The following is a 23,793-nucleotide window of genomic DNA, read 5'->3' as shown; positions in this document are numbered from 1 at the left end:
AAAAGAAAAATATTTAATGACAACCTTTCCAGTCCTGTGAAGGTAAAAAATTATCTTTTTGCATGTAATGTTTAAAAATTTGATTAATATATATTAATTGTGCAGGGGGATACATTATGATATTTACATATGTCCTTGCAATATAGCTGAGCTAGATTTGCCCTCTAAATCATAAAAAACTCTTAATAGTTCATTGCATATCCCCTTAAAAATAACAGCATGTATTTCTATCTTTAAAGAAATCTACACAGTGTTGATCAATAATGCACACATAGTTTTGTAACATTTTTTTGATATATCTTTCTGCTTAATTTGTCTTTCATTCATTGCAATCAAAACATTTTTTAAGGCAGAGTTACTTAAAAAATATTCTCACTTATTCCAGTAGAGTATGACAGGTGGTTTGCAGTGGTTTTTTTTTCTGAGGGCATCACAGAACCACAGTAGTGCATGAGAGTTCACTGCACAGATCTTGTTAACAAATGGGAAATGAATGCCTTAGTTCATGGCTCATTTTGCATTCCCTCTGCGCAGAGCAGGTGGTAGGTGGACCTGGTACTCACATATGTGTCCAGTCCTGTATTTGTTGATGAGCTCTGCCCCTGCTGCCACTTTAGCTTATTCCACCATAGTTGATGGAGAAGAATTACAATGCCTTTGTGCTTTTTGTTCCTTATTGAATCACAGCATTTGTAACTGTGTCTGTATATGTGAAGGATTGTGTTGTTCAAATAAATTTTAATAAGTTCTTTAGAAATCTATTTCTTCTGGCCTCATGAAAAGTGTGTTCCAATGAATTTGGGAGACGTGACAAGAAAAAGTAAGTAATGTTAGACAACAGTTCTATGATAATGTGAAATTCAAATAGCAATGACAAAAGGAAGAAAAAAACCCCAAACACCCAGCCTGGTTTCTAAGTATACACACAAGCCAGGAGAGCTACATTAACATAAAATAAAAATCCAACACAATAAAATAGCACAGAAGTAATCATAAAGGATAATATAGGTTGAAAATATTTACAATGAGGAAATTATTGCTCATTGTTACAAAAGAACAGATGGTGCTTAAAATATCCTTTAATTTGATATCTCTCTTAAAAGCAAACAACCAAAGAATATATACCATCTATATTTAAAAGTATAGATGCTAGCTTTTCTAGTTTGGGGGATACTGCAGTAGAGCTGAGGAGGAACAATGCAATATGCCAGTAATGACATTCACTAAGTACTGTCTTGGAGGGAACTAATGGGGTAAGGGAGAACAAAGAGTATGAAGAGAAGTATTTTAAACCCTGCTTAGCACCCATTGGAATCTCCCTATGTTACATACTTCCTCCAAAGCAATGCTAGTGAGTGACTCAATGTCACTGTTCTGAAATGTTTAGATTCTTCTTCTATATTTAAGCATATAGTCATAATTTTCAGAAAATGTGATTTCATGAATTGCATTTGATATCTTGGTGCTGTTTATCTTCCTGATTTTCAGAATTAATGTTGAATACTAAGCCCTAAGATGGTTAGTTTGAGAAAGTGTGACCAAGACCTCAATAGTTAAATTGGTGTTTGTAGATATGTAAGCAGATTTAACACCCCAGCAGTGTATCATAAAAGGTTTTTGTAGAATGTGACCTCTTTATGATCAATTTGTGGTGATTATTGGCCCAGTTATCACACACATGTGTTAGCTGATGCTGTTCAGGAATTGTCTGTGGCAAAGGTAAATCAGTTTGTGATTTTTTCAGAATGAAAAATGGTGCTGAGCCCAGGATCTTGGTATATTCTTGTTACCACTTCACTTTTCTTCATGTTGGTGATCCAGCCAGATAGAACAACTTATGGGAGAAGAGGAATCATGGTTCCAGTACACATTTCTGAAATTACTCATTGCTTTGAGTTGTACAGTTGAGGATTTGAAGTTCATACTCAGTGGATAGGTACCTGACCCAGTTGCTTACCAAGAAAAGTGGAAGTTGCAATTCAGTGTTTCCAGAGAAGCAGGAAGCACTGATCTGAACGTGACAAATTTCTTAGATTGCCCTCATTCAGTTTAATTCAATATCTATTATCTCCTGTATAGTAAACTCAGATAAGTTTTTGGGAGAGTGCCTCTACTCTTGTATTCATGCTAGCTCAAGTAGTGTGGGCTCATAGAAAATCAATTTGATAAGACCATGGCCCACTTCAATAAGCCAGGCTTTTAAAAGTCATCCTATATAAGTATATATATATATACACACACACACTCATACACATGTGCATATATATTTAAAGTAGCACTAATATAATATGTAATTTTGTGTTTTACTAATTTTACTTACTGCTTTTGATTACTTTCTCATGCCAATTCAAAGTTTTAATTTTATTTGAAGTAGCTGCATATTTTTAATATATAAATGTTTCCAAATTTAACTATTATAATGGAGTTTGGTTGTTTAAAAAATCAGTATTAAAAATTATACTTTAATAAATAAAGAGTTTTGGGCTCCTTTTCTGTAAACATTATCCCCAGATTGTCTGAATTTTAACTGTTTTGTGGTATTGTTGTGTTTTTATTTGCAAGCATCTTTGCTAGCATATGGCCCCAGGATTGAGCTTGTGATCTTTTCTCTTTTGCTTCTACTGTCTACTCATGTGGACCCTTTTCTTCCAAATACTGACTTCTCAGCAGGTGCCTCTTTCCCAGTTACCCAGTCTTTTCTTGCAGCAAGCTGTTCTTTTTGTGTTGAGAGTTACACTGCTAGTCGATGCAGGAAACCAGGAATAGAGAGTTCCAGGAGTTTTAGAGATTCCAGGTAGATTCTATTCTGCTTGTATCATGATGCCAGGGCATAAGCATTATCTTTCTGGTGGCCTCTTTGGCCACCAATTGAATAAAGTGGCTCCCAGCCTATATTTCTAGCCTTGTTGCAGTCTTCTGACCCTGCTGTTTCTTTGGATTGCTCCCTCTGCCCTAAACAGATTAGGAATTCCATATGGAAACATGCACAAGTTTGTAGATTCTCAGGGTCCTTTAGGGTTTTGCATAGTGTCCCTTCTTTACCACAATGTTTTCCTGGGGCTCTGTATCTTTCTTGGGGCAGGTATATTCCATTAATTGTCACCTTGCCCATCTGTTCTCAAGATCTGCCTTGTCACATGAATTCTTTTGAGTCATGTTCATAGAGCAGGACATGTCTTATGATAGACCAAGGAGTCAAGAGAAAGCATTCCTCTGCTAGTCATCCCCTGATACAAGGGCAACAAAACCAAAGTCTTTTCAATTACAGTGGTCTTGACCTAAGACAAAAGGTGAAGCAAGCACAGTCTTGAAAAAGTAGAAATAGGATGCAGAGGGAACTAGGTATTCAACAGAATTTGAAGACATAAATATGAATGTAATATTCATTTTTCCAATGAGGTATATTTTTAACAGAGAATACTCTCTGGGACTGGGCAGTGTATATGGGGAAGTTACTAGGTATCAGACCTAATCTACAGGTCTGTTGTTGTACAAAGCCTGTGTGTGGCGATGTGCAGGATGTAAAGAATGTGCTTCAGTAAGTTTAAGAAAGACCTGATGACAACAGCTGTAGTGTTGGGGAATGTGCTGTTCATTAATAGAGCTTCAAAGTAAATTTATAGGTTAGTTAAAAGAGGACAGAGTGAGCCTATTTTATGTCACTCATGTATTATGGCTTAAGTCCGCAGCAGAAATAACCACTGCAGTTGTACAGATTGCTGAACAGAGATAAACAGACGTGTACTTCATGGAAATGTGCTGTTTTCAGGTTAGGTTTTTTTTTTTTTTAATTTTTTTCCTTTAAAAAAACTTTTTAAATTTTTTCTTTTATTCATATGTGCATACAATGTTTGAGTCATTTCTCGCCGCTTCCCACACCCCCTCCCTTAAACCGCCCCCACCTCCCTTTTCCCCCCTACCTGGCAGAAACTATTTTGCCCTTATCTGTAATTTTGTTGAAGAGAGGGTATAAGCAATAATAGGAAGGACCAAGGGTTTTTGCTAGTTGACATAAGGATAGCTATACAGGGAGTTGACTCGCATTGCTTTCCTGTACATGGGTGTTACCTTCTAAATTAATTCTTCTCGAACTAACCTTTTCTCTAGTTCCTGGTCCCCTTCTCCTATTGGCCTCAGTTGCTTTCAAGTATCTGCTTTAGTTTCTCTGCGTTGAGGGCAACAAATGCTATCTAGTTTTTTGGGTGTCTTACCTATCCTCATACCGCCCTTGTGTGCTCTCGCTTTATCATGTGATCAAACTCCAATCCCCTTCTTGTGTTTGTGCCCTTGATCTAATGTCTGCATATGAGGGAGAACATACGATTTTTGGTCTTTTGGGCCAAGCTAACCTCACTCAGAATGATGTTCTCCAGTTCCATCCATTTACTTGTAAATGATAAGATTTCATTCTTCTTCATGGCTGCATAATATTCCATTGTATATAAATACTACATTTTCTTAATCTATTCATCAATAGTGGGGCATCTTGGCTTGTTTCCATAACTTGGCTATTGTAAATAGTGCTGCAATAAACATGGGTGTGCAGGTACCTCTGGAGTAACCTAAGTCACATTCATTTGAGTATATCCCCAAGAGTGGTATTGCTGGGTCATATGGTAGGTCTATGTTTAGATTTTTAAGTAGCCTCCAAATTTTTTTCCAGAGTGGTTGCACTACTTTGCATTCCTACCAGCAGTGTAAGAGGGTTTCTTTTTCCCCACATCCTCGCCAACACCTGTTGTTGGTGGTGTTGCTAATGATGGCAATTCTAACAGGGGTGAGGTGGAATCTTAGTGTGGTTTTAGTTTGCATTTCCTTTATTGCTAGAGATGGTGAGCATTTCTTCATGTGTTTTTTGGCCATTTGAATTTCTTCTTTTGAGAAAGTTCTGTTTAGTTCACTTGCCCATTTCTTTATTGGTTCATTAATTTTGGGAGAATTTAGTTTTTTGAGTTCTCTATATATTCTGGTTGTCAGTCCTTTGTCTGATATGTAGCTGGCAAATATTTTCTCCCACTCTGTGGGTGTTCTCTTCAGTTTAGAGACCATTTCTTTTGTTGAGCAGAAGTTTTTTAGTTTTATGAAGTTCCATTTATCTATGCTGTCTCTTAGTTGGTGAGCTGCTGGAACCTATTAGTTCCAAAAGTATTTCCTACTCTCTCCTGTACCAACTTTAGAGTTTGGGGTCTGATATTAAGATCCTTGATCCATTTTGAGTTAATATTGGTATAGGGTGATAAACATGGATCTAGTTTCATTTTTTTGCAGACTGTTAACCAGTTTTCCCAGCAGTTTTTGTTGAAGAGGCTGCTATTTCTCCATCGTATATTTTTAGCACTTTTGTCAAAGACAAGTTGGTTATAGTTGTGTGGCTTCATATTTGGGTCCTCTATTCTGTTCCACTGGTCTTCATGTCTGTTTTTGTGCCAGTACCATGCTGTTTTTATTGATATTGCTTTGTAATATAGTTTGAAGTCAGGTATTGTGATACCTCCTGCATTGTTCTTTTGACTGAGTATTGACTTGGCTATTCGTGGCCTCTTGTGTTTCCATATAAATTTCATGGTAGATTTTTCGATCTCTTTAATGAATGTCATTGGAATTTTGATGGGAATTGCATTAAAGATGTAGATTACTTTTGGTAGTATAGACATTTTTACTATGTTGATTCTACCAATCCATGAGCATGGGAGATCTCTCCACTTTCTATAATCTTTCTCAATCTCTTTCTTCAGAAGTGTATAGTTTTCTTTGTAGAGGTCTTTCACATCTTTTGTTAGGTTTACACCTAGGTATTTGATTTTTTTTCGAGGTTATTGTAAATGGAATTGTTTTCATACATTCTTTCTCAGTTTGTTCATTATTAGTGTATAGAAATGCTAATGATTTTTCTATGTTGATTTTATATCCTGCTACCTTGCTGTAGCTATTGATGATGTCTAGAAGCTTCTCAGTAGAGTTTTTTGGGTCTTTGAAGTGTAGGATCATGTCGTCTGCAAATAGGGATATTTTGACAGTTTCTTTACCTATTTGTATTCCTTTTATTCCTTCTTCTTGCCTAATTGCTCTGGCTAGGAATTCCAGTACTATGTTGAATAGGAGTGGAGATAGTGGGCATCCTTGTCTAGTTCCTGATTTTAGGGGGAATGGTTTCAGTTTTTCTCCGTTAAGTATAATGCTGGCTGTAGGTTTGTTATATATAGTTTTTATAATGTTGAGGTACTTTCCTTCTATTCCTAGTTTTCTTAGAGTTTTTATCATGAAATGGTGTTGGATCTTATCGAAGGCGTTTTCTGTATCTATTGAGATGATCAAGTGGTTTTTGTCTTTGCTTCTGTTAATGTGGTTTATTACATTTATTGATTTTCATATGTTGAATTACTCGTGCATTCCTGGGATGAAGCCTACTTGGTCATATGAATGATCTTTTTGATGTGTTGTTGAATTTGGGTTGCCATTATTTTATTGAGAATTTTTACATCAATGTTCATTAAGGAGCTTGGCCTATAGTTCTCCTTTTTGGAGGTGCCTTTGTCTGGTTTTGGGATAAGTGTAATACTGGTTTCATAAAATGTGTTAGGCAGTTTTCCTTCCCTTTCTGTTTTGTGGAACAGTTTAAGGAGGGTTGGTATTAATTCTTCTTTAAAGGTCTGATAGAATTCAGCAGAGAATCCACCAGTTCCTGGACTTTTCTTTTTTGGGAGACTCTTGATTGCTGCTTCAATTTCATTTTGTGTTATAGATCTATTCAGGTGTTTAATGTCCTCTTGGTTCAGTTTTGGATGATCATAAGTATCTAGAAATCTGTCCATTTCTTCAAGATTTTTAAATTTATTTAAGTTCTCAAAGTAGTCTCTGATGATTTCCTGGACTTCCATCGTGTTTGTTGTTATCTCCCCATTTACATTCCTGATTCTACTAATTGGGTTTTTTTCTGTCCTCATTTTAGTCAGGTTTGTCGATCTTGTTTATTTTTTCAAAGAACCAACTTTTTGTTTCATTAATTCTTTGTATGGTTTTTTTGGTTTCTATTTCATTGATTTCAGCTCTTATTTTTATTATTTCTCTCCTATTTGTTTTGGGATTTGCCTGTTCTTGTTTTTCTAGGAGTTTGAGATGTATCATTAGGTCATTGATTTGAGATCCTTCAGTCTTTTTAATATATGCATTCATGGCTATAAACTTTTCCGCTGTTACAAGCTTTCTCCTCTCCAAGGTTGCTGGGTGGTTGCTGCCTCTGCTGCCTTCTCTGGCCGGCTTGTTTATTTACAGTTCCATGAGGGATTTCCCCTCCCCCACTCTCTGGGGCTCTGGGTGCTCTGCCCTCTTTGCTCCATGTCTGTTTTTTTTAGCTGCTTGTTTATTATTCAGTTTGTTTTTTTCTCTCTCTTTTTTTTTTTTCCCTGGGTCGGGTCAGTCTGTCTAGCTGGCTATGCTGATCTGGCCCAGGGTTGTCTGTGGGAGTAGCATGTGCAACTGCTTAGCTTACCTGGTGGTCTGTGTCTTCCCAAGCAGTCTGGAAAGTGGGGTTTGGTGGCATAGGAGCTCTCCTGGTTTCTCTGTTTAATGTGGCGGGGCGATGCTATGCGTGAGCTGGCGGTGTGGAGGAGTCAAAAGTTTTGCCTCTTCTTGGTGGTTTTTCCTGCAAGGTGTATCTCCAGCATCTCTCCAAGATTTTACTTTAAGAAGTACGCTTTCTGCTTCCTCCCTCTAGATGCGATCTTGGAATCTCTCAGGTTAGGATTTAAACTGAGGCAAAAATAAGAGCCCTATGAAGAAAGACCAGTGGGTTGCTGTGTCATTACAAGAGAATGGCATTCTTAGTGGTCCACGCACACTATTTTTATATACTTTTGATTGTTTTTTTAAAGTGAATCTTTTAAAATTGGCATAAACACTTCATAATTTTTCTTCACAAATTTATGTTATACATTTTCCTTGTCTATAGATGTCTATGTTTTTGATTTTAAAAAATTTCCCTCTGAGCCACTAAAAATGTTTGATGTTATGTATTTTAAATAATAATTTGTACCAATTGTGGATTCAAAAATTAAATTCCCTCAAAATGTGAGTGGGGCACAAAAGTAAACTTGTTACATACAGGAAAGGATTGACTAAGTAGATTTTTCAGAACGTTTGTACTATGCAGCTGTTAAAAACAGTGAAGGTAAAATCTGGTTTATTGTGAGAAAAAGCTCCCAAATGTATTGTCATGAGAAAACCAAAAGGTAGTTAACAAATAGCTGTATAGTATGGTGCTATGTTTTTTTTTTTTTAATTTGCAGGTGGTGGGTTGGCGGGAAGTGGCACATGCCAGCAATCTGAATACTTGTGAGTTTGAGGCCAGCCTGGACTACTTAGCCAGGTCCTATGTATAAAAAGCAAAAACAATAAACAAAACTTAAAAATATGCGAATGGATTGAAAAACAAATAGAAAGATACACGTAGTTAACTGTTGGTGGCCTATGGTGAGTGGAATGAATTTGAAGACTACAAAGGCAAAATCTACTTCTGTGCTATTAGAGTTCTTTCTTTTAAGAATTTCATGTTGTTGTTATTTGAGAATACCTAATAAAGTTATTGTTGAAGTTTTCATTAGTAGCTCTGAGTCTTCTAGATACATAGTAGAAATGTTCCGAAATATATATACTACAGGATATTAAATTTGTAGCCAGAATTTTACTTTAGGGAGAAGGGTAGCTATTTGCTCATAGTACTTTCTAAACATTTGAAACTTTACCCTATAATTACTAAAGTATATCTAATTAAGTCATTCCTCAATAATTCCAAAATGGAAATAATAGCATTGATGTCCACTAATAACTCAAAATATTGTTGAAAGAATTAAAATAGATTCTGCTTTGTAACTATATTCAGTTACAAACTATATATATGTTCTGTGAACAGAAACAGTGTTCACAGTGTTCATGATTTGTAAAAAGCTTGAATTGCATATTGCCTTTTGCTGTGACTTGTAGTATGTCTTTTCATCATTCACACATAATCAAACCCCACTATTAGAATGTAAATTGTAGCAGGGACTATGGTACTTAAAAATTAAAATATTGAATCATTTTTTCAAATTAATGACTCATGGGCAGTGTGGATTATTTACCAGTAGAGGGCAGTATGTCTTTATATACTTTTGTTGACCAAACCGTTTGGAGAAGTGAATTGCCTTCTTTGCCCTATTCTGACAGTTTTGGAGGACGATATTTATTCATTATTCATTGTTATATTGAAGAAACAATGATAGAAATGGAAGTAACTTAAGGGATAAGCTATACTTACAAGTTATGTAAAGGGTATTTATACTATTGTTTATATTTCCTATAAATTGTCTTAAAGGATATGTTCATTTTCTTCACAGGATATGTATGCATTTAGCCTAAAATGTCATCAAATTGAAGAGTTTTGTGAAGTTACAGTTTACTTCCAGATGTATTGAAATCTCAAGAGTTTATCTCTCCATGTTGTATAATACTGTGTGAAGGGGCACAGGCAGACATACATAGTACAAAAATAAAATAGAAATTATTGGGGGAAACATACAGGCTGAGAATTAGTAGTTTATGTAGGCCCCTGCCTAGCTCAATGTCTCACAGAGAGAATGAGACTTTTCCAGAGCTGGGAAGGGGTTTCACCTGTGTAAGGAACAGACTGTGTCCATATGACAAGGCATGCCAAGAGTTTCTGAAATTAGAATGCTGTCTCTGAAGCGCTTACTTACAGTTGCTAGGCTCCTTTTTTGCTAAGCTTCTGGAAAGGAGAGGTACAGTGTCTAGTTGGGGACATAAAGCAGATTTAGTGGTGAAGGGAGAACATTTTACTCATCCTGTGTAGGTTTGAATCCTATAATGTCACGTATCTTGGACAAGTAATCAATAAATTGGGATATTATTACCAGACTGGCATATTAGGTCAACTGTAATGCTTAAATGTGGCAATTAATGTAAATTATTGGAAAAGGTAATTATTTCCTCTTTTCTGTTCCATAGGCATTGATGTTTATTATTCTTTTCAAAACAATTTGAAATCCTGTCTCAGATTGTGCTGTGGTATTTTAATATATTCCTACACTTTTGCTTAATAGATTTGCCCCAGAAACTTTTAAATTTTTTTAAGAATTGAGTCCTTCTATATTATACGAAACATATTGAAAATACCTAAAACTTTGGGAGGAGGAGGTTGTTGGATTAAGAGTATTAGTAAGTACAGAATGTAATTTTTTTGGTAGTGTTGGTGATTGAATTCAGGGCCTCATGCTTGTAAGGCAAGCACTCTACCACTTGAACCATGTCCCCAGTCCCAGAATGTATTTCTTTAATTGGTTGGATATGTAGCAGCAAAAGAGAAGGGTTTTCTCTTTGTCAACTCTACCTCTGTTAGTGGAAGGCTGTCCTTGAGTCTAGGGCTGTAGCTAAAATAGCAGATTTAATTATGCTGGTGGGAGACAGCAGACAGAGAGCTGCAGAGTTCAGCATTTGCCCCTTTACATGGACCAAAAGGCTAGCAAGTGCAGCATGTTTCTTTAGTGCTTATAGATCATTAATCTGCATATGTCATGACTATCTGATCTAGCACATCCAGTGGCATTGATGTGTACTGGGGATGTAAATTTAATTTTATAAACTCAAGCTATTCAGCTGTGACTATGAAAAATTACTGGAGGAATAGATAGATCTCTGCCATTCTCTGATGCTTCAAAGATGACTTATATTAAATGCTAGGTCCAAAATAATAGAATGCCTTTCATATACGTATGTGAAAATTAAACCAAAGTATGTTTTTCTACTGTATTTTTAATATGGTAGTCTTTGTAAGACAACTAATGAAAAAAGTAGCTAAACATTTCGTATTTTAACACTTTGAGTGTTATAGAGTATGCTTGAAAGTACAAAATTGTGAGGCTGGATGTCAAGTGAGGGAAAATAAGTTATGAGTTCTATCTCACATCAAAACAAAATTCTGGACGAAATATTTAATATTAAATATATGAGAAGGAAATTTATCTTAGAGGAGAAAGAACTTTTCCAAGTGGCACCCGATTGGTGGATGGTTTGAAAGAAGAGACAGTCATTTTTGAACTAAATTTTAAAAATCGTGACTAAAAAAGTACACTAGTTGTTTTACACTAGAAATGGGAAATTAATATCCTTAACAAGGTCCATCTCCTGCTAATCCCTAAATGTTACTTAGTGTCAAATTAGTGAGAAATAAAATACACTTAGCCAGATATTGATACATATGGGGCAGTATATTTAAAACAACACTAGGCATTTTAAGGTTATTTAGTCTTCTTGGGTGCTTATGGGTGTTTACTTTTCAAGGTTAAGATTTTCTTTTCCAATTCTGGTGACTTTAGTGAACAAGTTTGAGAAGTAGCACTACACTAATTAATTATACAGGATTTCTCATTCTTAATTCATTACAAAACTACAATGTGTCCTTACTATGTGTCAGGCATAAAACTTACATTAATCCATTCAGATTTTACAACATCCCTGAGAAATAGGTAATGTTGTTACCTCCACTGTATAGAGAAAACACAGAGGTTTTATACTGAAAGTACAAAATTGGTAAAAGACAACTCACCAAGGAAGATATATAGTGAGTTATTAATTATATGACAAAATTAAACTCACTAGTAGCTATATAAATGGAAAGAGGTGGGTGCCACTTTTCACAGTTTCAGGATGGCAAAGGAGAAATGAATATACCCAGTGTAGTTAATATAGTCAAGTTAGTAAAACTTAATATATCCAGGCTACCAGCCTTTGAATTGTACCCTTGTGACCCTGAACTTTTTATACTTTTTATACTCAAGGATGCCTTGATTTGGTCAGTCATTGGATTGTTGATTATGAAACCAAGAAATTGGTAGCAAGTGAATGTGTAGTACTAAGGGATGGTGGAAGAAATTATGCTACTTCCACCAATGATGTGCTAATCAATTAAAAATGATATAGAGGTACATCTATCAATAGAGACAGGTATTTATAATGTACCATTGAGGTTTAAAGGCAGGTTGCACAGTAGGATATTTTCTCTCATGTTTTGAAATTATACATGTATTATAAATTAAAGAAAGGTATTCATTAAATTTTATGATCACCTTTGGCAGCATTTTAATTTTTTTCTTTTCTTTTTGGTGGTACTGGGGATTGAACACAGGGTCTTTTGTGTGTGTTGTGTGTGTGTGTGTGCGTGTGTGCATGTGTGCGTGCAGTACAGGGGCTTGAACTCTGTGCCCACACCTTGAGCCACTCCAGCAGCCCTTTTTGTGTGGATTTTTTTTCTAGGCAGTCTCATTTACTATTTTCCTGGGCTACCTTTGAACCATGATCTTCCTGATCTCTGCCTCCTGAGTAGGTAGGATTATAGGCGTGAGCCACTGGCGGCCTGGCCCTAGGGCTTTATTTTTACTAGGCAGGTGCCGTATCACTTGAGCCAAGTCTCCAGCTCATTATTTTTGTTTTTAAATATATTTCTTCATAATCAGTTATTATATGTGCAGTGAAAATTTAAAGAGACTGTCTCACCGTATTTTGCCTGTAAATACAGATTTTGTAGTGTTGAATTCACTTAAAATTATGTACAACTCAATTGATGAAAACCTTTTAAAGTAGTGTTAAAAAAGACCAGAGCGCAGAAAATCAAGAAGAATCTAGCAAAGAGTTTCTTTCTTTCTTTCTTTCTTTCTTGTTTTATTATTCATATGTGCATACAAGGCTTGGGTCATTTCTCCCCCCTGCCCCCACCCCCTCCCTTACCACCCACTCTGCCCAAAGAGTTTCTATTATATGTGCATTTGAGGGATTGTTCAAACAACAATCCGTGAGTGTGTATCTGTGTTTCCTTTTTTGTTGTACTTAGTATTGAACCCAGGGCCTCTTTCTTGGTAGGCAGGTGCTCTACCACTTGAGCAACACCCCAGCCTTTTTTAGCTTTAGTTATTTTTTGGATAGGGTCTTGAGTTTTTGCCTGGAGCCAGCCTCAAATTGTGATCCTTCTATCTGTGCCTTTCTCATAGCTACAATTACAAAAATTTACCACTGCAATCAGCTTATTGAGATGGGGGTTTTGCTAATTTTTTGGGGGGATGCTGTACTCCAACATAATCCTACTGATTTCTGCCTCCCAAATGGCTGGGATTACATACGTGTATCTACACAACTGGGTGTCACAGATATAATACTTATAATGATGACTGTGAGTTGTTAAGCTAGTTAATAATTTTGATGTATTGAGTGCCCTGATTAAGAAAATAAGAATTTATTTGGGCATTTTAGAATTAATAGTGTCAGAGAGTTGGAAATTCATCCCCATCCTTCTCATGGTACATTTCATTTCCCACCTGCACTAGATAAATCATGCTTATTTAATAATGTTAGCATTTATATGAAAATGTTCATATTTCAAGCAAAAGAGGGCTATGACTAACCTCCTGTATCTCTAAAATATTTTATTATATCTGAAATCTTAACTAAAATTTTTTTTTGTTCTGGGAGCATTCATATAGCTATTGGAAAGAGTGCACCTGTGTGACATAGCTGACTGCTTCTGGTCATGCAGAAGGATGTAGGGCAGGGGGTTGGTTCTGGGATGAAGGTGGGAAGTGGTAGGGGCTGGGTGCCATCGCCTGAGAGTGGAAGACCTCCTCTCCACCCCTCAGCCCCATCTGTGGATCCAAGTTCTAAGTTCTTAGGTTATGAGGCTCTTGTGCAAAGTTTGCTGAGGTCTGGATCAGGTTCTATAGTTCTGAGATCTGTGAGTGTAAGAAAATAGTCTTTTCTATCAAAGTCGCCATTTTGAATTGTCTGTATTTCTGGCTTCTTTGTCCGGATTCCTGCTGAGCCCCCTTGCCAGTGAGAATTGCCCACTACACTGTGTCTCTTAACACCTTCCCTAAGTAGGTATAGAGTTTCAGCTGGTGCAGAAGATTGTGAACTTTTGATCTGTACCAATCCAGGTCAAAAGGCAGATTATTCACATCAGGGATATAAGGGGGAACTGATTGCCTGCCCTCCTTTGTGCTGGTTTTCCCCACATGCTAACGCACCCTCTGGCCAGAAGTAAAGTTTGGTGTTGCTGAGAAGATTCTTTGTTCCTGTGTCTTCATTTGGAATACTCATTTCTAACATGAGGGAGGTAGAAATGATGGCTTGAAATTAGTTGCGTATCAAACCATCTGTCAGGGTCTCTCCCAGAGGTTGGGACAGTGTTGGTAGGTGACCTTTAGTTTTCTTAAGGTGCATCAGAGCTGGAGAGGGGTCAGCATGGTGCTCTCCCATCTTCTGTCAGCCTTAGTCCCCACACTGCTGGACATCTTCCCCCACCCCCCCCAATCATCCAGGACTTCTAGCAGCCTTATGCAGTTGAGCAGCTCCTCCCAAGCCTGATTAACACCCCAGGTGTTGAGGCTCAGTTTTCCAGTCCTTTCTTGCAGGCAACACCCTTTACCTATCGCTAGGAGGATACAGTATTGTCTTCCATCCTTGTTCTGAAGACTGAGAAAATTTACATACAGTGCTAGCATTCTTCTGCATGTTCCAAGGGTTGCTGTTCTCTCATGCAGGGTTGCAGGGACTCACACAGTCCTGGAATCATTTTAAAATGAGTGAGTACAAATACCTTGGCCTTACAGGTCAGCTAAAAACAGAGATGCTTGTTAATCTGTTAATATTACATGAATACGTGGATTGCAAGTACAGCAAACAAATGCATAAAGTTGCTCACTTTTTCATCTAAAGGCTGATACGCTTTTCAGTACTATGTGATGAGAGAGAATTTGTATATTCCTAACTTTCTTTATCAACTGATTTTTTTTTTTTGGAAGTTTTGGGGGTTGAACTCGGGACCTTGAGATTGCCAGGCAGCACTCTACTGCTTGAGACATACCCCCAGTCCTCTTTTGTGTTAGTTATTTTTTCAGGTAAGATCTTGCATTTTTGCTCCAGGCTGGCCTTGCTGTGTTGGCTGATAAATAGGAAATACAGATCTTATATCCCACATGGATGCATCCAGGAGGATATGTAGAGTTTCTTAAAGGTTAGAGAAAAACGTTACAAAAGGGGCCATGGTGGATCAAGTGGAAACCTGAAGCAGAGAGAGCATCTTCCTCTTTTCAGGTGCTTTTAAAAGCTATGGTAAGCTGATTCCCAATCACTAAAAATGGTTAAGTGGCATTTGGTGGTCCCTGGGCTGAGGTTGGGGTGGTTTGAGCTGTCCTGGGCTGGGGTGTGAATAACCTACACACATTTTCAATTGAAAAGAAGGCTCAGAGAAAGAGAAGAACGTTCTGATACACAGATGACACGCAGGAATTTTCAGTTGTTGAGGGTTCTTGGGTCTGCTCTGAGATTGAAAGCAGAGGCGGGCTTGAGCAGCAGAGATCAGAAAGATTTTATTTGTAGAGAAGAAGCTGCATGCATCTGGACCCAGAAACCCATGGGTCAGGTTGGAAATTGGGTTTTTAAAGCCTTTTTTATTGCCTGAGGGTGGAGATGTCTCTGTGGTGCAAACAGATGTTTCCTGTGAGGGAGAAACATCTCCCTGGGACCTCCTGCAGTTCGTCCTTCAAGTTTCCCCACCTCAGTGATTGCCCTAACTGCTGTTAGGGATAGGGACAAAGAAGTCTATTCTGTAACTGCTTCTTGCTGACAGGGGGAGATGAAGGGGCCCACAGCATCAGGGCTGACAACGAGAAGGATTATTGAGGGGACCGCGATAGTAGGTCATTTTCATTTCCATCAGGGACACCTGTAGGGTGATGGATTCTAGGTGAGAGGAAACAAACTTGACAAGTAAGTTTAAAATGCAACCCCCAAACACAAGTAAGAGAATAGTGGCAACTATAGGCTCTATAAAGGGTAGGAATCATGTCCTGGAGGGGAGCCAGGATTTTATTTGGTCCCATACCTGTGAGATACCTGAGTTTCGAGGGACTGTTCCCAGAGCCACTTAGCCTGTTGGAGAATGTAATCTGCATATTCCTCTGCAATGCCTGAAGTGTTTATATTTGTGCAACAGGAAGTCTTGGTGATGGCACATACCCCTTCATTGTTTGGCCAAAAGAAAATCTAGGGCCAGGCAGTGGTCCATGACCATACAGACAAGGGACGACAAAGACCTTTCCATGTCCTTAATGGCAAGGGCTACCTGGTCTGAGGTGCCCTCTACTACTTTGGTTATGTTTTTTGTAGTTACATTGATTGGCAATCATCACATAGCTTATTTCAGCTAGGGTTGCAATCAATGCTGTTATCTCTAAAACTATTAGAGTAATCTCTTTTGAGTTTAAAATTTCCCTTATGTTATGAGAGGTGTAAACTGTTAGGGGCTGGTTTAGGACCAGTTTTTGAGCTTTAGGCACTACAAGGCTAACTATAGCGACTGCTTGAAGACATCTTGGTCATCCCTTGGCTACCTGATCTAATTCTTTACTTTAAGTAGCCCACGGGTTGGAGAGTGATGCCCCAGAGCTGAGTCACCACTCCCAGGGCCATTTCCTCCTTTTCTCAGACGTATAATTGAAACTTCCTATACTGGGAGACCCAGGGCTGGAGCTATCATAAGGGTCTCTTTTAACTGGTAGAATGCATTTTTTGACTTGTCATGCCATTTAATAAAAGACTGGGGATCCTTCTGTGCATCCTTAAGGATATGATATAAGGGCCTGGCTAGGTCTGCATATCCTGGGATCAAAATTCTACAGCATCCTGTCACACCCCTCTAAAAGGCCCTCAATTGTTTTAGAGTCCTTAGGTAGAGGAAACATCAGGATTGGATGGATTCTGTCTTTTCCTAGAGCCCTCATTTCTTCAAGACCTGAATATGGAACCCTAAACTGACACAATTGGGCTTTTTCTTTAGAGGTTTTATAGCCTCTATCTGCTAGGAAGTTTAGTAAGGATTCGGTGGCTTGCAAAATGACAGGCTTAGTCAGTCCACAGAGGAGGAGGTCATCTACATATCCTTGTGGAGTAACTTGTGGGTATTGTCACTCTACCAGTGGGGGCTGTCTCTGAATCCGTGGGGGAGAACAGTCCAGGTGATCTGTCTAGCCTTTTGTGTGGGGTCCTCAAAGGCAAAGATAGGTTGACTTTTAGGATGTAAGGGAACGCAGAAGAAGGTGTTCTTTAAAGTGCAGGACAGAGTAGTAAGCAGTACTTGGGGGTATTTGGGCTAGAAGCATATAGGGATTTGGAACTACAGGGTGGAGAGGCACTACTGCTTCATTGATCAGGCAGAGATCTTGGACTAGCCTCCATTTGTTTAGGTCCCTTCTTGACACTGAGAATAGGAGTATTATATGGGCTGGAGCATTCTATTAGCAGTCCCTGTCTCTTTAAGTCTTTGATTATGGGAATTAGTCCCTCCTTAACTTCTGGTCTTAAAGGATATTGTTTTTGATGGGGGAAACCAAGAGGGTTGAGATGAATTAGGACTGGGACCACTGTTTGTGCCTGTTCCACAGTATGTCCTTCCGTCCACACTGTGGGGTCAAGAAAAAGTACTCCCCTGGGGGTAAAAGGAGCTATATCCCCAATTTAGATAGAAAGTTTCCCCCTAGCAGAGGAGTAGGGGTTTCTGGGACAATTAAAAAGGAGTGACAGAAGTGGAAACCTCCCCAGGAGTAGGCTAGAGGCTGAGTGAAATAACGCTCTAGGGACTGGCCTGATAGGCCCCAAACAATAATTTTCTTGGAGGACCTGAGTCCAGGAGAGAAAGGAATAGCTGAAATGCTGGCTCCAGTATTGATAAGGAGGTTGAGCTTGTGCTTTTCAGTAGTATCACCCGGGTTCTTCTATTTTTATGGTAGTCACAGGAGCCTGGATCGGAGGTCTCAGGACTGTCACTGGGGGAGGCTTCCAATGATTTCCTGGCAGATGGGGCAGGGTCCCAGAGGTGGCTTCCTCTGGGCACTCCCACCTAAAATGGCCTGCCTGTCCACATTGAGAACATGTCCTTAGGTTTGGACTCTGCCCCAGGGGAACCTCTCTGAGCATTGCTATCAGAGCCTCCTGCCATTTATCCTTTCTCTTTTCCCTCTCCAGGTCCTTTTATTCTTTTTCTAAGTCCCTATCATAGTATACGGATGTGTCTACACAGACCAATTGGTCTAGATCTCTGCTCCCTTCAGCCACCAGCTTTTGAAGCTTTTTACGGATATCTGGGGTTGACTGTGTTAGAAATTTTCTTTTAGGACAATCTCCTCCTCCTGTGACTCCAGTACAATGTTGGTATGCTTTTGTAAAACATCCCTAAGTCTCTCTAGGAAAGCTATTGGGGTTTCTAAGGGTCCTTGCTGTACAGCCTTGACCTGGGAGTGATTAAGGGATTGTATCTTGGCTCTCCTTAGATCCTCAAGAATGCAGTGGATGAAGTGGTTACCGGTCCTTTCATCCTTGTCAATTTTAGGGTCCTACTAGGATCATACCTAGGCACTACCTGATCTCCTGTGGGAACTGGGAATCAGGATTTCTTTTTAGGTATCCAGTGTCTCTTTCTTCCCCCTCACCCCCTTCCTCTAAGGGCCGGTTCTGAGATAGTCCTGTGGGCCACATTTATCTAAGTGATAACCATCCCCAGCTGTGGCTACCTGATCTTGTACTCGCTTTTTCTCCAGTGAAGTAAGATTTGATTTCTGTCACAGGGGAGGTCCTCTTTAACATTGTTGGGGGCCCTTGGGCATTAGATGGATTTTTTAGGTTCTGGTTCCTCAAGGGAGTTTGGGGGCTTTTGTAAAGGGTCACCATGGTTTGGGTATCTAGCCTGCATTTGCTCAGCCATTTTGGGTGGTCTCTTAGGAAAAAGAAAATTTGAACATATGGGACTTCTGTCCACTTTCCTTCCTTTTTACAGAACGTATCTAATTGAAGAATGGTATTATAATTAATGCTCCCTTCTTCTGGCCACTTTTCCCCATCCAGAGGATATCGTGGCCAAGCCTGGGTGCAGTAAAACTTGAGTCATGTTCATTGAAGACTTTCTGGATCAAGGTCTTTCCAATGTTTTAGTAAGCAGGCAAGGGGAGGTCCTCCTGGGATACTATAAGCTTGATTCCCCATCTAAAAAGGAAAGCAAGGGAAAATTGATCATATTGACAAAAGTTTTCTCCTTTTACCCAGGAGTCCCCAAGTGGGGAGATCCTCTATGTGGGAGAGGCTGTCCTTTTCTCCTGTGCTTTACTGCCACTGCCACCTGTGGCTAGGGTCATGGGTACCCTAGGTACATTTGGCTGCAGCCATCCTGCTGGAGTGGCCCTGATCAATTTTTTTTCCTGTTTGTCTGTGACCCAGGTACCTGGTTCTTCTCTACCAGCTGAAAGCTTGTAATTTAAAAGCAACTCTATCAATGACGGGCTCTAAAGTAACTAATAGGGCCTGCATGGCCAGAGGGAGGACCCCTGTGGTGGCGTGGACAGGGACTCTTGAAGAGGTAGACTTTTGTCCCTCTATATATCCTGTGAGACTTATTTTTTTTTAATGTAAAGAGAGGGAGCATCTGAAGGCATTGCTTTTTGCTGTGGGAAGGGACAAAAATGGAGAAGACCATTGAGGTCTCTATCCCCTTAACTCCCTTTTCTCCTCTGAGGGCAGACTATGGGAACTTGCTTAACCAGATCAACCAGATGCCTAACAAAAACATCTGGTTAACAGCCCAAGTTAAAGAGTAGCACTTTTTGGTGTACTCATCTGAAATGAGAGCTGCAGAAGAGACATGGGGGCTCCTGAAGACATTGTCTAAGGATTAGGTTTTGAACTGGGGATGTAGGGATCTCTCCCAGACTTGGCTGAAGAAGGAAGCCTACTGCTTTTTAGGATAAAAGGTTGCCACTCATCCTGATCTACTTGAGAAAGAGGAAGGAGAAGCTGAGGATTGGAGGAAAGAGAGTTTCCAGGCTCAACGCATGAGGGATTATTAGTCATCACTGCTGTCCACGTCCATCTTGCCAGAGGCAGTACTGGAGCACTGGAAGCAAGGGGTGACCTCCAGTTTTGGGCCACGGGAACTGTGAAGAAAGTGTAGAGATCTGATTGTCCGTTTGCTGCAGACATGGTTGGAGGGGTCTGAGACTTAGCCACTTTTGGAGTCTCACAGTGGGTCAGGAAGTTGCATCTTCAGCCTTTGGGCCCCACCAGGGAGTTGCCCCAGCCAGAGTATCCTTATTACTTGAGAGCTGTTTTTGGCCCTCCTCCTTAATGGGCTGTTGCTGAAATGGAGAGAGTTTAAGGAGGGAGGGAGGCAAGCGTTGAGAGGAAAAAAAGCCTTGGTGCACTGAAGTTTTAGCTCCACCCCCGCAGCATTGGCAGTCAGATATAAGCACCCCCAACTGTCCCTGATTTCTTGGGTTGCCTGCCTTAACAGCTGTAGAGGGCTTGGAGCTTTTTCCCAGGTTCCCGAGTGAGAAACTCTCCAGAGAGAGAGAGGGAGAGAGAGGGGAGAGAGGAGAGAGGAGAGAGAGAAAGAAAGAGAAAGTTGGCCTGAGAGATCCACTGTAGCTAAACTGTGGGTTTGGGAGCTCTCCTGGAGGACAGACTCCATTGGAGTGCTGGATGATCATAGCGACTTCCTAGGTAATCCCCTCTAGTTTGGTGCAACCTGTTCCGACCTCAGGTGAAGAAGTGTCCCTTTGTAGGTTGCCAGATGATACATACATGACACGCAGGAATTTTCAGCTGATGAGGGTTCTTGGGTCTGCTCTGAGATTGAAAGCAGAGGCGAACTTGAGCAGCAGAGGTCAGAAAGGTCTTATTTGTAGAAAAGAGCAGAAAGGCTGTATGGGGGCATGCATCAGGACCCAGAAACTGGTGGTCCTGTGGGTCAAATTGGAAATTGGGGTTTTATAGCCTTTTAAAACTGCCTGAGGGTGGAGATGTCTCTGACGCAAACAGATGTTTCCTGGGAGGGAGAAGTGTCTCCTTGACTAATTATCACCTTTTGTGACTTCCTGCAGTTTGTTCTTCAGTTCAACTTGAACATGGCCACCTGAGTAGCCGGGATTATAGTTATGCCCAGCCTGTCAATGGATATTTTTCAGGTGCTGTGGTTTGAACTCAGGGCTTCATGCTTGTCACTTGAACCACTTTGCAGCCCCAGTCAACAGATTTTTGTTTTGCTGTAGTCCCAAAGCATTTCTGCTTAGATGAGGAGATTGTCTTTCACTAGTAAATGGATTCTAAACAGAATCCCTGCTATTTGTATCTTCTGAACTGGTGGTTGCTGTTAGAGAGATGTGCTTGTAGTCCCTATGAGTTACAGTGTTTTTTCCCTTTCTTCTTATACTAATTTTGATATAGTAATAAAAGGGAAGAAGAAAATTTCTTACCAATATTTCTGTTGTTGATACTTCAAGAATCTATGCTTGAAGTTTTTCCATTTTACCTTTTGTATATTGTTGCAAACCAGTGTACATTTTCATAAGCTGAGGAATTTAATAAGACAAGTAAAAAGTATCAAAATACCAGCCTCTAGCAAGAAGCTGACCTTGTCATATCAAGATTCCTAACTTAATTGTATCTCCATAATTCTTTTTGCTATATAAGGCCAATTCACAATTTCTTCAGATATGGGCATATCGTTTTGGGGGCCACCATTCAATCTGTTAATAGCATTCTTATGAAACTAAGTTTGACTTTGGAACCAAGTGGTAACTGAAAAGTAAAATGTATGAGACATAATCTTAGGTCAGTAACTGACAGTTTCAGTTCTGTGTTTTCAGCTAAACAGATAAATTGCTAGCATTCAATGCAGGAAAAACAATGTTCAGATTTTTTTCCTAGAAAATTTAAGTTGATTGAAGCTTATGGTGAAACAAACTTGTTCCTTGTGTTGTAATGCAGCATTTACAAAATGCAGTGCACTGTCTGTCATAGGCTCAAGTTTGAGAAATGCATTTTGATTATGTGCATCCCTCCTTAGTCCATGCCTTGTGCCAGTTGATAGTGATTTTCTGTTCCCAGTGCTTCTCTGCCAGGGTCCTTGAGAGGCTGGCAAAGAGTTGCTATCTGGCACCCCCTCTCTCAGGTTGGGTTAGTGGTTCTATGGTAGTGCCTGGTGGTGGCAGAGTCCTTTTATGGAGAGCTCTCATCTCAGAATGTGCCCTGACAGTCATCCCACCTGCTCCCCTTCTCTTTTTTCTTTCCTGTCAGGGAATGAAGCACATGGGAAAATTGTGTAGCTTTTGCTTTAGTATGATAATACATATAAGCAGAATTGAAAATTTAGATAGTTACTGTAAAAAGTAAAAGCCGCATTTGACAACCCCTGTGGTCGTACTGCTGACAGCTTTTCTGATATTTTATATAATTTTAATGGAAACATATTACTGCTATTGTAGATGGAAAATATAGAATGATAGTTGAGTCCTGGTAATAAATTAAATTTTTGGGTGCTAAGTACTCTTGGAGCAAATGCCCTTTCTGCTTTTCAATATGAATTTTGTTGCCCTTATTTGCAATTCAGAACCCAATAATGGTCTTTGTTTATAACATACAATATTTCTTATTTTCCCATTAAAAAAAAAGAATTGTTGTAATAGCTCGGTCACTTGTAATACTCTATGGTATGCCATGTAGTTTTGATAAAATTAGTGCTTCTAATGAAACATGCAAAGGTATTGGGCTGATTTTTGAGATGCCCTTACATATTAAAAAAAATAGCTTCCCACTTACTAGACCAGCACTGTACCACTTGAGCCATGTTTCCAGTCTTTTTGCTCTGGCTACATTTGAGATGGGGGGGCCTTGCTTTTTTCCCTGGCAGCCTGGACTATAGTCTTTTGATTTTAGGACTCATGCTAGAGCTGGGATGATAGGCAAGCACCATCATGCACAGATTTTTTTATGTTGAGATAGGTCTTGCAACTTTTTTTGCCTTGACTGGCTTGGAATGGCAATCTTCCAGATCTCACCCTCCCACATGTTGGGTTGGGGGTGGGGCACACAGGCCCCAGGCACCCAGGTATTGTTTGAGATGGGGTCTCCTAAACTGCGTAGGCTGGCCTCGAGCCTCATCTTCCTGATTTCAGTCTCCCAAGTAGTTAGGTTTATAGACTGAAGCCACTGGTGCCCGGTTTCATATTTCTTACTGTGTTACTATGGTTTGAATGTTTATGTCCCCCCAAATTCATGTTAAAACTTAATTCCCAATGTAATAATTTGTAGAGGTAGAGCCTTCAGGAAATCATTGGGTCATGAGGGCTTCACCCTTGTGCATGGATTAATGCTTTTACAAAATGGCTTAAGGGAGCAAATTTGTCTTCATTTCTTCCACCATGTGAGGACACATCAAAGAAGGCACTAGTTTTTAAGATTGAAGTACTTGATGGCTTGAATTTGTACTTCCCTGCCTGTAGAACTATGAGCAATAAATTTTCTATTTACAAATTATCCATTCTAAGATATTTTATTAAATCAACTTGAAATGGTTAATGGGATATTGATGTGAAATTATGGGGTTAATTAAAATTTGTTCTCAAAATTAACATGATGAAAAGCCTGGTGTGGTGGCACAGGCGGGTAATTCCAGCCCCCAGCACTCGGTACAGAGATAGGAGGATTGGAAGTTAAAGATCCACCTGGCCACATAAAGAGTTTTGAGGCCCTTAACTGTATGGCTAGACTTTGTCTCAAAAAAAAACAAAAAACAAAAATTTCACATATTGGACTGGAGTTATGACTCAAGCCATAGAGTCACATAAGCTCAAACCCCTGAGTTCAAACCCCAGTCCCACTTAAAAAAAAAAAAATCACATGCTCAAAAGTTTTAGAATGATAGAGTTTTTA

General features: G+C 39.4%; 1 protein-coding gene across 13 annotated transcripts in view; it reads left to right on the top strand.

Moving 5' to 3' along the window:
- Kdm4c (lysine demethylase 4C) overlaps positions 1-23,793 on the top strand; it is a 365,075-nt gene that overhangs the window by 120,215 nt on the left and 221,067 nt on the right. For 2 of the 13 annotated variants that reach the window (XR_012440447.1, XM_074051904.1), the window contains one exon: positions 1-23,793. This exon is cut by the window's left edge and continues 10,040 nt beyond it. The exons of the other annotated variants lie outside the window; for them this stretch is intronic. The gene's annotated coding sequence lies outside the window, so the exon portion shown is untranslated. 13 annotated transcript variants of the gene reach the window in all.

The sequence above is a fragment of the Castor canadensis genome, chromosome 13 (genome assembly GCF_047511655.1).
Source record: "Castor canadensis chromosome 13, mCasCan1.hap1v2, whole genome shotgun sequence".
In the NCBI taxonomy this organism is placed as follows: Eukaryota; Metazoa; Chordata; class Mammalia; order Rodentia; family Castoridae; genus Castor; species Castor canadensis.
The sequence above is the reverse complement of the archived record's forward strand: the minus strand, read 5'-3'. Positions and strand labels throughout refer to the sequence as shown.